Here is a 10,267-nt window from a genome sequence, read left to right as displayed (position 1 = left end):
TGGCTGCTCCACAGGAAACCACAGGAAGGGTGCTGGCTGGGGAGGTCCCAAGCAGCTCTGTATGTGCTGTCCTGAGGAAACCAAGAAGGAGTCACAGGTGGGTAGGGAGAAGCAGCTAACAGGCAGCACTCTGTCGGGCGAACTTAGTTCTGGAACCTATTTATGTTATCTTTATCAATTATAAATATATATTAATTGCATTTATACCCCACCTTTCCCCCCCAATAAGCTCAAGGAGGTGTACATGGTTCTCTCCTTCAGTTATTCACCACAACAGTGCTCAGGCTAGGCTGAGAGCGAGTGACTGGCCCAAGGTCCCCCAGTGAGCTTCATGGAGAGCCAGTGTGGTGTAGTAGTGGTTAAGAGTGGTAGACTCGTAATCTGGGGAGCCGGGTTCGCGTCTCCGCTCCTCCACATGCAGCTGCTGGGTGACCTTGGGCTAGTCACACTTCTCTGAAGTCTCTCTCAGCCCCACCTACCTCGCAGGGTGTCTGTTGTGGGGGAGGAAGGGAAAGGAGATTGTTAGCCGCTTTGAGACTCCTTCGGGTAGTGATAAAGCGGGATATCAAATCCAAACTCTTCCTCTTCATGGGTGAGTGGGGATTTGAACCCTGATCTCCCAGGTCCCAGTCTGACACTTCCACCACTATACCACACTGGGATATGCACACTGCACATAGAAATGCACTGCAATTACTAGGACTGTTTGTTGTTTATCCATCTTCCCTCTACATTCCCTGTACTGAGGATTTTGCAGTGTATAGTAATATTTCATGCTTTTTAAAGATGCACTCGCCAGGAAAATAAGTAAATAAAAAAAAACACCAAGTTGTCAATACCTTATATAATATGGACTGTTCCATTACACACAATAACATAGAACTAGAAATATATATCAGAGAAGGGTAAGGAAGATTATTAAGGGCTCTTTCATTCAAGGAGGTTAGAAAAAGATCAGGACTGTTCATCTTAAGGAAGGCATGGCTAAAGACCCTTTATAAAAAAGGGTGCATGCAAATCATAAATAGGGTTTCATCATTTCACATGGTACTGGATTTGGAAACCATCAAGGGCTCAGGGAAAAGCATGTTTTCCATATATTCCAGAGCTGGAACTTCTTATTCAAATCCCAGTCGGTCCTGGCTCAAATATAGTTCAAAGCCTGCACCTGGGAGGCAGGGAAACCAAATCCCCCCTCCCCTTGGCTGTATCTTTAATTAATCAACATTTTTATTGTCCCCAAGGGTGGTTTTCCAGCAATACGGTATCCAGTTACGAAATGAAAACAAGTAAAGCCGTAGCAACCCTCTGCCTGCTTCAGAGAGATTTAGCAGCCTCCCACTCCCATCCGTGGGGCACTTGTGTCAGATGCCACCCACAGTCAGGGCTGGGGAACCCCGCAGGGGGGTCAAAAGCCACGTGGCGATCACCGCCCGGCGCAACAGCGTCTGCTCACCAGCAGATGCAAATGACTTTTCCCCCCACAAGGGGGCAGCCTGCTCTCTTCGATGCAGCAAGGAAAGCAGCGGGGAGGTCTCCGGGCTAGCCATCTCCACCCTGCAGCCCTCCAAATATTTTTGTCTACATCTCTCATCAGCCCCAGGGTCATTCATTTTACAGCCGTGTTGGCTGGGGCTGGTGGGACTCATAGCTGCCAAGTGTCCCCTTTTCTCGCGAGGAAGCCTATTCAGCATAAGAGAATTTCCCTTTAAAAAAAGGGAGAACTTGGAAGCTATGGTGGGACTTGCAGTCGAAAACATCTGGAAGGCACTAAGAGAGAGTGTCTTTGGACATATTAATTGGTTAAAAATACAGTACATCCCAGCAGTCTTCTTCGTAATGCAACTCAGGGCAGCCGACAAACAACATCAGAGCCAAATGCCCAAATCGGTGTTTGTGCGCAAGAATCAACAAAGCCAAAGAGACACAATGGTGGAGACACAAACAGGGGGAGAAAAGAGGCGTTCTTGTCCATTGACAGTAAGTGTGTTTCTCTCCCTACTGAGTACCACTGCACAGCCACACAATCTGGGAGGATCCGATTTCTCTCAAAGCCAGACTGCCTGTAGGCACCCTGGGCAGCTCCTATACCCCCCTCCCCAGTCCCATAAGGCAAGACAGGTGGGAGGCTGCCTTGCAGGTTCCTGTGCCTGATAGCTGCCAGTCTTGGGGAGATGCTTTTCAAAAGCATTGGTGCCAAGGCAGTTTGGGACTTGCAGGAAGTCCAGCATCCTGGAACGTGGTCCTGAGCAGGGTAAAGAGGGAGCCCCACACCGAGGCAAAAGGGCAGCTGGCAGGGGTTGAGAGGGGACACTTTGTCAGGAGCAGAGGCACCCCCCCCATGCAGCACCTACCTTGCAGACAGGTGGCTCTTCAAGGTCCCAGGCTGGCTCCTCCCAGGTGACAACAGGGGCATCTGCTGCTGTTTGCTCCCCAGGCCAGACTCCGCCTGGTTTGTCCATGGGCAACCTCATGCAAGGTGAGGGAGGGCAAAGAGTCCTCTGCAGCTCAGGAGAGGCCTGGATCTGAAGAGAGGGTGCTGGAGGCACCCAGGTTTCTGCAACGGCAGCAGGAGTCTCATCCTGGAGGTCACAAGGAGGCAGTGGCCAGGTTCTGGAGTCAGGGACCTGGACCCCCTGACCCATTCTGATCAGGCAGGGTGGGGAGGCCACCCAAGTCTCAGGGGCTGGTCGGTCCTGGGCCGGGGACTCTGTGGTGTCCTGGTCTGACTTCCTTGCCTGGCAGCAGCCAAGCCCTGAGAAGCACAGGGGGCAGTGAGGCCGTGCCAGCACTGCCCTCCTCTGTGCCAGCGCCTCCTCGCTGAGGCCCAGCTGTTCAGAGAGGTGGGTGATGTAGCGGATGGCAAGGCGGAGCGTCTCAATCTTGGTCAGGCTCTGCCCAGCGGGCGCCACCGAGGTGGGCAGGTAGAGGCGCAGAGTGTGCAGGGCCTGGGCCAGGCGCCGCATGCGGTGCTTCTCTCTCTGGCTTGCACTCTGGCGCTGGCTGCTGGCAGCGAGGCATGATACCCTCTGGGGTGCCCTGGCCTTTGGGAGCCAGCGGCGGGCCTGCTCTGGGACCAGGCTCTGGCTGCAAGCTGTGGAGGGGCTGCAAATGCCCACGGAGGGGGCAGAGCAGGAGCCGGCCTGGCTCCACGTCATGGCCCAGCTGGGGACAAGGAGGTCCTGGCCGGAGAGATGGGCTGGAGAGCCGGACATGAGTGGAGGACGGTGGCCACTTTGACCTGGACGTGGGAGGGGTCCTCTTTATGCTGCCCTGGGAGGTGTGAAGTGGCACCTCGTAGGTTTGTGGGAGGGGTCAAAGGCCACAGGGGGGACCCCAGCCCTGGAGCTGTGGGAAAGGCCGTCTCATTTGCAAAGGTGTGACTTTTCGCTGCTCTGCTCCTGATCGTTGCCACCCTGGGCTTGGGAAGTGTGCAGAAGGCAATTCACACAGTCCTGTCAGCTGCTAATTCTCTTTCCATGCCTCTCTTGGCTCATACTGCCTCCCCTCCTTGGCCAGGGCTCCTGAGTAGTTGCCCTGGCAGCAAATATGAGGGGACCTTGACCTGTCTCCAATGAGACCCATCCTGCTCCCTCCCGCAGTTACTTTCCCAGCACCCCAAAATGTGCAAAGTTGTTTGCTGCAGGACCTGTAGATTTCTCTCCCCAGGAAGGTTCCACAAATCCAGAGACAGAGAGAGAGAGAGAGAGAAATTGCCTTCCCCAACTTGGTTCCCTCCTATCAGCCCCAGACAGCATGGCCTTCATGGGAGATGGAGAAAAGCCCATTGTATAGTATTCAAGTATCCCAGTATCCCAGTCCATTCAGGAGAGTAACATCATGTGGGATGCATATACTGTAGTACTGGGCCTTTCTTTCCCTCAGCTGCCTAGGAGGTGAATGGCGGTGTGTTAATTAATGCTTCTGGGCAGGCAGGTAGCAGGTAGTGCTCAAGATGGTGCCCCAATTCTGGTGGTGGTGGTGGGCAGGGTGGGGTTGACCACCATCTGGGGCGGAGGAGGCCTGAGTGTTTGGCCTCCATACCTTGTTCTAGCCCTCTCACTCCACCAGAGGTTACTGGCAGCATATCTGCCAAGCCCTTTGGCCTGGTGATGCTGTTGCTGAATGCCAAACCAATCTGTAATAAATCCATGCTCATTCACAATTTGATGTTGGGATAGATTGATCTCAGCATTGCGGTTCGAGCCCCACGTTGGGCAAAAGATTCCTGCATTGCAGGGGGTTGCGCTAGATGATCCTCATAGTCCCTTCCAACTCCACAATTCTGTGATTGTGGATGAGCGGCTGATCTGGCTTAGGCGAGGGAGCTGGGCGAATCTGACATCACCCTGCTCTGCCCACCTGGTTTTTCAGTGATGCGCCAAGCCAGACTGGGGGTTTGAGTCAGGGGTGTTGCTGTTGTCTATAGGAGCACCATCTTTTTGATTGGGAAGCACCTGGTGCTGGGGTCAGAGAGAGACAGGTCTAGGTTACCTTGGGGATTGCCTGAATCCTTATATCCCAGCTTGATCGCTGAGATCATCTGCAGGAGCATCATCGGTCACTCCTCAAATTGGCGAGGCTTGTTTGGCAACAACAAGCAACTGAGCTCTTAGGTCCAGTCCTGTGGAACTCTCTGCCACTAGTGAGTCAGCAGGCGCCTTTTGTGCCAACTTTTAAATGTAAATGCCTGCAGGAAACCTATCTGTTCCACCAGGTTAACTGATGTCTGTTTTTAACTTTTCCTTAAATGGCTTTATTGCTGTAAACTGCTGCAATATATTTTTCATGACACAGCAGTATACAAATGTTTTCATAAAGAAACAAATAAATACATGAAAGTAAGTTAAAGAGGACTGTTCCGCTGCCTTCCTGAGAGCACATGCCCATGCCTCCTTGTCTGTCAGCCGCTGGATTCTCCTCTACCTGCTGTGGAATGTGAGAGCATGCACAGCCCTGGCACTGAAATTTTTGGGTGCCTGGCCCCGTCATGGGGAATCTTGTGGGTGCCTGGGCACCCAGGGGCCTAGGGAGTTGGCACCTGTGCTGTGGTGTTCTGTATAGCCACTAACACAGAGAAGGAAATTCAGGGTTTGGACACTGCTGAATTGGGGAGGCCTTGTCATCATAGAACTGGAGAGCTGGAGGGGATCTCAAGGGTCATCTAGTCCAACCCCCTGCAATGCAGGTACATTTTGATTATAGAAAAGACTAAGGCTAAGGAACAGCTAAGGATGTGCATATCCGAGGTTTTTCAGATAAAGAGCAGCTTGGAATGCCCAATTCGGGGATGAAAAGGCCTCCAGTGATCATTGCAGAGTATGGGTCCGTCTCTCCCCCCCCCCCCCGCTCCCACACCACCTCCCACCCTGTGGACCCCAATCTCTGGCAGCTTTCCCCAAGCGCTGGGAAATCTATTTGTGGGTCAGTTTCTCAGGGCAAGAGGGCTGAGTGTGAAGACCTTCTCTCCTCCACTTGTCCAAATAAGGACCTGGGGAAGTGTGAAGAGGCCCCCTGGGCAGATTTCAATCCCCGCTTTGGATCAGTTTAGCTTCACCACAGCTAATGATATTCAAGGTGTGAAGGGGAAGGGGGGAGGGGGGGAATCCGTGGGCCCTGCTGCTGCAGGAGGGCAGAGGCCGATTGCCTGGCAATGGCAGGCAGCAGAGGCCCAAAGTGAAGGGATTCAGAAGAGTCCTGCAGCTGGAACAAAGCCAAAGCTCACCTTGTTCAGCATCCTGGGCTCATGGTGGCCAACCTAATAGTTAAGTCCACGCATGTGCTATAGCCATCTCCTGTTGCTTCCCAGCCACTGGGGGTGCCTCCTGTTCCTGTTGGTGGTGGTATGACAGAGCCTTCATGATTGACAGCTTAGCCACGATTCCTGCATTGCAGGGGGTTGGGCTATAGATGGCCCTTGGGGTGCCTTCCAACCCTACAATTCTACGAGCGCCAGGGTAGTGCATTGGTTAGAGTGTTGGACTAGGACCTGGTAGACCAGGGTTCAAATCCCTGCCCATCCATGAAGCTCCCTGGGTGACCTTGGGTCAGTCATTCACTCTCAGCCTAAGCTGCCTCGCAGGGTTGTTGTGAGTTAAAATGGGGAAGAGGAGATCTATGCTTTCTTTCTTTTTTCTTTTTAAAATATTTTTATTAGTTTTCTGGCCGTTACATAGAAAAACGAGAAAAAGCAAAAGAAAAAACACAAAGAAAAAACAGTTAAACACAAGGGGGGGGGGAGAAAAAGAAAAGAAAAATGAGGTACATCAAAACATATTCACATTTGGGGAAACATATTCTCATACTTTAACAATATACTACCCTTAGCCAAATATTGCTCCCCTGTATGTCCTTTACACTGTTGACTGAGGAGATCTATGCTTTCAACTTGGAGGAAGGGAGGTGGGCTATAATAGTAATAAAATAAATAAAAATAAAATAACTAACTAACTAACTAACTAAAGACAACATGAATTTTCCCAATGCCCCTTGAAGACTCTCCATGCTGCTGGTCACGGTAGCAAATTCCATAGTTCCATTACTTTTATTCATAGAAATATATTTGTATTATTCCTTGTCCTGACCTTCACCAGAAGATCCCATGCTGGGTATTTATTTGTTTTCCATTTATATCCCAAGAAGTTCAAAGTAGTGTACATGGTGGTCTCCTCCTTTAATCCCTACAACAACCCTGTGAGGTGGGTTAGGCTGAGAGGCAGTGACTGGACCGGGGCCACCCAGTGAGGTCGATGGCCAAGTGGGGATTTGAACCCTGTTCTCCTAGTTCTTAGTCCAACACTCGATAACTACTACACCACACCAGTTCCAGTAATGCACAATTGTCAGATAGTAAAGCCGTCCTCCTGTGTACTGTGCGAAGTGGTCCCCATTTTCCTCTGCTCTAAACCTGCTAACATTCAGCATCATTGGATCATCCCACTGGACTCTGGGATTATGAGAGAGAAAAAATATCTCTATCCACTTTCACCACACCAGGCATGATTGTATACATATGTGGTAGGGGTCCCCAATCCCCCTTTCCCCCCAAACCCTGGGTGTGTTCTGCATGTAGTAGAGCATGGGTAGGCAAACTAAGGCCCGGGGGCCAGATCCAGCCCAATCACCTTCTAAATCCGGCCCGCGGACAGTCCAGGAATCTACATGAGTAGAATGTGTGCTTTTATTTAAAATGCATCTCTGGGTTATTTGCGGGGCATAGGAATTCGTTCATTATTGTTTTTTTTCCAAAATATAGTCCGGCCCCCCACAAGATCTGAGGGACAGTGGACCGGCCCCCTGCTGAAAAGGTTTGCTGACCCCTGTACTAGAGGGTGTGCCCCAGAGGGTGCTCGCCATTGCTCCTCCATGTTGGGCTCATCCCTCCTGTGCAGGTGGGGGCTGTCACTCATCAGATATCTGATCTGGCAGCAGCCACCACCAGCAGCAGCTCTATGCTCCATCCTCCACAAGGGACCCCCCTCGTCCTGCTCCCAGGATGCAACACTTGCATGGGGGTCTCTCCTGAGCCCACCAGTGCTTGCCCAGGTGTGCTGGTGTTTGGTTCCGCTCTTGTTGTCTCATCACACTTCGCCCATGTCAGTATTTTGGAAGCTGCCTTTGCTCTGCGTTCCCTCTGGATCTTTCCCCAAAAGGTCTGTTTCCCAGAACGGCAAGGCTGGGTTTCCCTGGCAACCTTTACACCAGGGGTGTCAAGGGCCTCCTGGGCAGAGCCTGGGAAAGCTGCCCCCCTGCCCGGCAGTCCATCCAGCTGTTTCACACTCTGGGATCTGGGACTGTGGGCTCGAGAGCCTAGTCCAGGGCCCAAGGCAGAATCTGCTGGGAATGGGGGAGCAGAGTGTGTGCGTGTTGCTCAGTTTGGAAAACTCAGTGCAAGGGAAAACCCAACCTGCAAGGGAAAGTCACCAACACCATCATCTGTTTATTTGAATCCCACTTTCCCACAAAACTGTTCTCAAAGCGGCTCATAACATATCAAAGGAACAAGTATAGCAATTCAACAGGTAGATTAGCAAAAATTAGGAATGACATCAACTATTAATAAATAATTTTTTAAATAAAATCAATCCACACAAATTTGCATAAAATAATACAAATAAACCAACCTAATTTAACAGCTTACATCTAAACAGGAGGTAAGATTGCGCCTAACAAAGAAATAAAAATTAGTGACATAACTCCCACATTGCTATAGATGCATCTATTTCCAACAGGTTTAATTTTTTTTACTGCATTTTTATCCCAACTTTTTTCCAAGCAGCTCAAGATGGTTCTTCCTCTACTTGTTTAATCCACACAACAACCCTGTGAGGCAGGTTAGGTGGAGAGAGACAGTGGCTGGCCCAGGGTCACCCAGTGAGTTTCACAGCTGACTAGGGATTTGAACCCTGGTCTCCCAGGTCCTAATTCAGTTCTCTAATCACTGCACCACACTGTTTCGGCTCAAGACTCAATCTTCATAGATCCAGGGGGCCCACCCTACCTCACACCTGGAGTATTGCAGACACCCACACTCTGGCTCGCACCCAGAGGGGCTTGATGGCCACTATTATCATGAGATCTCACTCCACAGAGAGGCCAGGAACTGGTGCTGACCTTTAAAGCCCTAAACGGCCTCGGTCCAGTATACTTGAAGGAGCGTCTCCACCTCCATCGCTCTGCCCGGACACTGAGGTCCAGTGCCAAGGGCCTTCTGGCGGTTCCCTTGCTGCGAGAAGCCAAGTTACAGGGAACCAGGCAGAGGGCCTTCTCGGTAGTGGCACCCACCCTGTGGAACACCCACCAGATGTCAAAAAGAAAAATAACTACCAGACGGCAGCCCTGTTTAGGGAGGCTTTTTAATGTTTAATCGATTACAGTATATTATTTTATTTTATTTTTCTGTTGGAAGCCACCTAGAGTGGCTGGGGAAACCCAACGAGATGGGTGGGGTATAAATAATAAATTATTATTATATTATTATATTATTTCATTGCACATCCTCCCAAGAGTCCCAACAAGCTGCATCCATCCATCTGGGCTGGGGAATGAATACTATGCAATAACTGATACTATGTTCAAACTGAAGGAAACTCCTAACAAGTCAACAACCTTGAGGAAGGAGACTCCAGCTCTCTCTCCCCCCTGTTTGCCACCTGAAGTTTGAACCCTTGGGTATGTTGGAGGCTGCTTTGCTTCCTCCTGGTGCCCCTCAAGATGTGGGTTGAGTGAGTGCATGTGCCCATATGCCAGTGGCAAACCTTTTTACCCTGTGAGCTGGGCGACCAGCAGGCATCCTTCTGCTCCTCTGCTGGCTGGCGGGGGGGGGGGAGGGAGGGAGGGTGTGACTGGCCTGCTGGGCACATTCCTCAGGCCTCTCGCTGGCTCCTGGTGGTGCCAGGTCTCCAGGCTGGGAAACTGTACCCTGGATAAGAAGAGGCCTGATTCTTGAGGTCAGGGCTGATTCTGGTTTGACAAATCGGTATGCCATTCCCCAATAAAGAAGTCCTGAACTGATTTACAACCAAGGTGAAAATACAATAATAAAATGACAAAAACAGATTAGAAACAAAAAATAAAAAAAATTCCTTCCAGTAGCACCTTAGAGACCAACTAAGTTTGTCATTGGTATGAGCTTTCGTGTGTATGCACACTTCTGAAGAAGTTGGTCTCTAAGGTGCTACTGCAAGGCATTTTTTTTAATTTTTTGTTTCGACTACATCAGACCAACACGGCTACCTACCTGTAACTAGATCAGAAACAGATTGTAAAATATATCCAAATATTGTTGGTGTTGCCCAAGAACACAAGAGATGTATTTACTTGATGGCAAGGTTGGCTCCAGGTGGGCCTCTTTGGGGGAGAGCAATCTATACACGCATGGGACCCAGGTTGCACTGTGGTTAAACCACTGAGCCTAGGGCTTGCTGATCAGAAGGTCGGCGGTTCGAATCCCTGCAATGGGGTGAGCTCCCATTGCTCAGTCCCAGCTCCTGCCAACCTAGCAGTTCGAAAGCACGTCAAAATGCAAGTAGATAAATAGGAACCGCTACAGCGGGAAGGTAAACGGCGTTTCCATGTGCTGCTCTGGTTCGCCAGAAGCAGCTTTGTCATGCTGGCCACATGACCTGGAAGCTATACACCGGCTCCCTCGGCCAATAATGCGAGATGAGCGCGCAACCCCAGAGTCGGTCACGACTGGACCTAATGGTCAGGGGTCCCTTTACCTTATTCTATACACGCAGGGGTGATTGGGGCTACTACAGAGAAG

The sequence above is a fragment of the Zootoca vivipara genome, chromosome 13 (assembly GCF_965207765.1).
Source record: "Zootoca vivipara chromosome 13, rZooViv2.hap1.1, whole genome shotgun sequence".
NCBI lineage: Eukaryota > Metazoa > Chordata > Lepidosauria > Squamata > Lacertidae > Zootoca > Zootoca vivipara.
Note: the sequence above shows the minus strand (reverse complement) of the source record.